Source organism: Cannabis sativa, chromosome 3 (assembly GCF_029168945.1).
Source record: "Cannabis sativa cultivar Pink pepper isolate KNU-18-1 chromosome 3, ASM2916894v1, whole genome shotgun sequence".
Lineage (NCBI taxonomy): Eukaryota > Viridiplantae > Streptophyta > Magnoliopsida > Rosales > Cannabaceae > Cannabis > Cannabis sativa.
Genome location: NC_083603.1, coordinates 10008943 through 10014897, shown reverse-complemented (window position 1 = coordinate 10014897; position 5955 = coordinate 10008943). Strand labels below are relative to the sequence as shown.

The 5955-nt window shown below is 32.1% G+C and overlaps 1 long non-coding RNA gene across 1 annotated transcript; it reads right to left on the bottom strand.

Annotated features, from left to right (window-relative positions):
* Positions 1-4242: 4242 nt before the first annotated feature.
* On the bottom strand, positions 4243-5694 carry LOC115710032 (uncharacterized). Its single transcript, XR_009686638.1, has 2 exons — positions 5604-5694; positions 4243-4504 (listed from the first exon to the last, which is right to left on the bottom strand). It is a non-coding gene; the product is annotated as an uncharacterized LOC115710032 (long non-coding RNA).
* Positions 5695-5955: the final 261 nt, after the last annotated feature.

Genomic DNA, 5955 nt, shown 5'->3' with positions numbered 1-5955 from the left:
AAAATATGGTATCTTGTATTGTAGCTTTTTATTTTAGCCGAATCTTAGATTGGTGGGAGATACCACCTACCTACCTATATAACTAGATGTGTGTATAAATGTATACATTGTATATACAATGGAATCTAGTTGACTATACGCATCAATCAGTGTAAAAGAGAGTGATATATAGTCTATAGATTTCTGAAGTTTCTATTTACCTGAATAAAAAAGTCAGTCATAGTGCAACTAAGTACTAATATAACCTCTATAGTCTATACCATATCATCCTATACATCAATTCCGTTACTTACAATAGTAATACTGTAATATACCACTTGCTGCATGTACTATTATTGATCTCCTTGGATATACATTGGGCCTGGAAACTTATAGTGGGCCTAATCTCTGGCATAAGCCCCATACTTCATTCCAATCTACAATCAAATCTGTGTCTCCCTGTATAGTAGGAGGTAAATTGAAAAATACTTTTTTTATTTATCAATTAACCAAATTTACCTCTAAATTAAAATATACCTTTTTTTATATGTACTCTACCCAAAGTAACCTAACATAAAGGAATCACACAGAGATTATATTGAAGTGACAGGAACAAAATTGGTAATGTATTTTTTTTTAAAAAAAAAAATAATAGACTTTAAAAAAAAAGGATAAAAATAAAAGAAAACAATATAAAAAAAGTATAAACTCTAATTTACTCCCTATGTGACTTATTCAGCTTTATGTTGGTCAGGTCTATCATATGGGCTTTGTAAGTTTTTTTATGAAGAAATTACACTTTATACCTTTTTTATATTGTTCTTTTTTATTTTTACTCTCTTTTTTAAAGTCTATCATTTTTACCTCTTTTTTTAAACATTGTACCAATTTTGCCCCTATCACTTTAAGATATTCTCCATGTGACTCTCTTATGTCAGGGTATTTTAGGTACAATACATATAAAAAGAGGTATGTTTCAATTAAATATAAAATTAGAGGTAAATTTAATTAATTGATTAATAAAAGTGGTATTTTTCAACTTATTCATTTTTTTTATTAGTGGAAGAGCTTTCTTTTAAACTTATTTCATTTGTAAAGTATGGTGTCCAACCCTAGAAAAAAAAATGTCTACTCATTGTAGAATTAACCACTATTTTTAGATCCTTCAAAAAAAAAAAACCCACAATTTTTAGAAGAGACAAAAACATAAATAATATTTAACATATATCAAATAGTTATTTACACCAAGATAATGTAAAGCGATAGGCACTCTATAATGCTTTTTACTTTTAAAATTACTCATAGCAAAATTCATGTCATCCAAGGACTCCACAATCAATACTTTTTGGTGAGAAATAATCTTTACTCACTTGAAAACTTTTAAAAAGTATTAGTTTAAGCTTTAGCTAAGACTATGGAGATGATTTAAATATAGACTAAATTTAGTAGGGAATAAAACATGCTTATATTGGGAAAAAATAACAACCTAAACTGAAGTTAAATCATTATTGATAATGTAGGTTTATTTTTTATCTCTCTTCAAATTATTTTTTATATCAAAAATCTCACCCAATTTTTTTTTTTTTTTTATGACATAAATTTTAAGTACTTATCGAATCATTATCGAACCACTGTCAGACTATATCGTGCCTTTATCAATTATTGTACTACCATCGAACCATTATCGAACCTGTTGGAAATTATTTTACCAGGATCTTAGATCTACTCACAAGTATGTTGATTAACACCATAAATATGAACTTTCTAAAACAATGAAATAAACACATATAAAGTTTAGGAAACCTTACATTGGGTGCAGCGGAATTAAATGACTCCTTCCGTTCAGATATCTAGCCCTTGATTCCTTTATGTAGTAGAGCATTATCAATATCTGAACCTGGATCTCTTTCTCTGATTCTTTAGTGCTGAAACTCCTTCTTGCTGAAAGTCTTTCTTCACGATCTTCCTCACTATGGTTGAGGTATCACTTGCTGTGTGTGGGCACTACTCATACACTAAGAATTTCGCAATTTAAGAGGGAAGAAAGAGAGAGGGAGTGGTCGGCCAGATAGGGAGAGAGAAGGCTCAGGTTTTTCTCTTAATCAGAAGTGTAGTTTTCCTGAAGCCTTCACTATCTATTTATAGCATTCCACTAGGGTTAGGTTTGAATTATTTGGCATTAAAATAATGAAAATATCAGTTTAAATTCCCTACAAAAGTGGTCGGCCCTATACAAGTGGATTTGGGCCTCACTTTTTGCAATTTTGCAGTTTTATCTTTTCTGCATCTGATTTTCTCAAAAACGCCAATTTTTTAATTAAACCATTTAAATGCCAATTCTAACTATTTAATAACTATAAATAATTATTAAATAATATTGTCATGTATCATATTTATTAATTGAACCATACATAGTATCATAATTAACAAATATGCCCCTAAAACTCTTTCTTTACAATTTCGCCCTTACTTAGTGAAAAATTCACAAATAGACATAGTCTAATTTGAGAATTATAATTGATTAATCAAAACCAATTATATGAGTCTTACAAGCAATATTATCTCAACTAGTGCGGGGACCATGGGTCTATATAACCGAGCTTCCAATAAGCAAATCAAGAATTTATAACCTAAATTCACTGACTTATTAATTCTTCGTTGAATCCACGCATAGAACTTAGAATTGCACTCTCAGTATATAGAATGTTCTATATGTTCCACCATATAGACACATCATTAGTTATCCATTGTTATAATCCTAATTTGATCAATGATCCTCTATATGAATGATCTACACTGTAAAGGGATTAGATTACCGTTACACCCTACAATGTATTTAATCCTTAAAACACTTAACCCCATATAAATGATATTTCAGCTTATGTGAAATGAGATCTCCACCATTTATTTTCGTTTGGTCAAGCTCGAAGGAGATCATCCTTTACTTACTATTCGCCAGATAGAAGCTATAGATTCCATGTTTATGTTAGCGCTCCCACTCAATTGCACTACCGTGTTCCCAAAATGTACGTATCACCCTGACCTAAAAGTAGGCTTAACTAACAAATCAAAGAACACGAATAGCCTCTTGAGATCGAGCCTAATCATAACAGGATTAAGATCATTTGATCTAGGATCAACTAGGCGATATTGACTTGAATAGATATTACGGTAAGTTTAATAAATCTAAGTCAAAGTTCAATATCGGTCCCTTCCGATGCATACTCTATGCATCCAACCTGAGCTTTACTTTAACCAATGCTCTGGAAAGAACATAACACTTCTCCAAATGCAAGTAAACTCTGTTGTAGATTATCATATCAGTAAAACCCTATGTCTGATAAATCTAGGAAACTTTATTCACATAGTCATGTTTACTTTCCAATGTGTTGACGGCACAATAAACAGGATCAAGTATGTGAAAAGGGTTTCAGATGAATTTATACATTATGTACATATAATCATGAAATAAAACATGTGAACCATGCAACATTAAATGTTATTTCTGATATATATTAATAAGAAAATCTGATTATATTGAAATAAGTTTTATTTAGGGCATAAAACCCAACAGAATCTTCATTCCTAATCTCCAAATTACATTACTATCGTACTCACCATTGTACCCTATCGAACTAATATTGAATCATATACAAAAAAAAAATCACAGAAAATGTATGTTTCACCAAAATTTAATTTTTTTACCAAAAAATAAAAAAAAAACATACAAAGAAACCAAAAATCGTTCGTCTTCCTGTTCGACGATGGTGGTCATGGGTCGTGGATCGTCGGCCCCGCACCAAAGAGAACCAGAGAGGGAGGGTCGTGGGTGGTGGTGCAATAGTGCGATAGTGCGATAGTGCGAGCGGTGAATTTTGGGATAGTTGGTGGTCGGTTGAGTGAGAAGGAAACTGGCAAAGTGAGAGGGAAAGAGAGAGAGAAAAAGAGAGAATAGAAAGAGGGTTTCTTTTTTTGGGCTTTTTGAAATGAGAGGAATAATTTGGGAGTATACTAAAAAATTGACACACAAAACCTGTACACATTAACTTTAGTTTAGGTGGTTAATTTTAATCTAATAGATACATATTCAATCATTTCTCAAATAGTATAAAGATAAATGAATAAATAATATATAATATAATAGTTACATAAATTAAAATACAATAAAATATATACAATAATGTAACACCCTACTAATTTAGGCGTGTTATCGTGATTTTATATTAACTGTTGCTAATCAACGAGTTTAATGAAAATCATTAATAATTAAAACTTTGTTCAACTACTTATAAACATCAAAATTATAACATATGTATAATCAGCATCCCGTTTATAAAATATTTACAACTATTTCATATGGTACATAATACAAAAGTTATTTCCTAGTGACTATACAAAATACGTCCAACACGCCCAAAGACCGTATACTCCAGACCTAACCGCCCCGACATGTACAATCTTCATCCGCTCGCTCTCACGGCTGCTCAACCTTAGCCTTGCCCTTACCTCCACATGCAAGCAATAACTGTGAGTCGACGAACTCAGTAAGAAAAGCATAATCATAAACATAAACATATATTTAGACCGCAACAAGGTGCCTATACACCTAGTCACAATCTGCTAATTGAATTAGGAACATTCTCGACAAAGTATGACTAACTGCGAATCCAGCCTATACTCAATACTCTAGTCGTACTGATGTGGTAGCCGTTAATTCATACTATCTGATAGCCTAGCATATATCTGTTGGCATCTGTGTGCAACTCTATGTACACCTCACTAATGCCCTGATATGCTAATCTGATGGCTATAGATTTGCCTAACATATATATGTTTGTATCTTGGTGCAACTCTATGTACACCTCACTGATACCCTGATATGTTATTCTGACGGCACCTAACATGTACGCTAAATATGTAAACACATATGCATATCATTATACTAATCTTACCTCGTTTCTAAATTCAAGTGTGTTGGTCAACCTGAGTAGAACTGCTGCTCGATGATTTATAGGCCCCTAATCACAATCTTTGTAAAACTGATGAGTGACACACTAAATCACTTTTCGGAGACTTAAACTTGAAACTAAGATGGATAACATGACAATACCCTAAATATTGCAAAAATGGGAAGAACTAGGGTTCCCTAAAATGCCCAAATCGGTAGACCGATTCCTCAATCAAAATTCTAGTTTTGCAAGGTTTCTTGAGGACCTACCGGAATTCTGGTTTCTACAGGTCCATCTGAACCGGAATTCCTGTTCAGTGCAGAAAACACACAGAACCACACCACAACTCCAATGTAATCCCAAATCTCACCAAACCTTCCAGAATACCTACTTACATCATAATAAACATAATCCATACAATAAAACTAGCCAACAACATCTATATCAAAATTCTCCATTAGAGAGCAAAGCTTGAGTTCTTAAACTCAAACTTTGCTCAAACACAACCTCAAGCCCCCAAACAATACCAAAACAACTCAACTACCACCAATATAACTTCAGAATACTCAACAAAAGCAAAACATAACTACAGCAACCCTAACTCTAAAATTAAACACAAAACCTAGCTTATTAGAACTTAGGAAAATCAAAGAGAATGGTACTAAGGAGTTATACCTTGAATTGAAACACTAAATCCTTGCTAGAGTCCTCTGAATTGGAGCTAAAAAATCAAGTTCCCTTGCTCCCTCTCGAGGGTTCGAGAGAGAGAGAGTGAATTGAAGAGAGAAGATGTTTTACTTAACTAATTCCAACTTTTATAAAGCTAATAAATTGCATACTTATCTAATATATATACATGCTAACCTAATAATCAGATTTACTTAACATAAATAACTCACTAACAAATTAAATAGCAAAGTAGAGGAAAATACTCTAATGTTAATTAATAAACTTGGTTAAACTTTTTTTTTTTTTTTTGGGGGGAATAAACTTGGTTAAACTTAAAGGGTGAGTGTTCATAAAAACC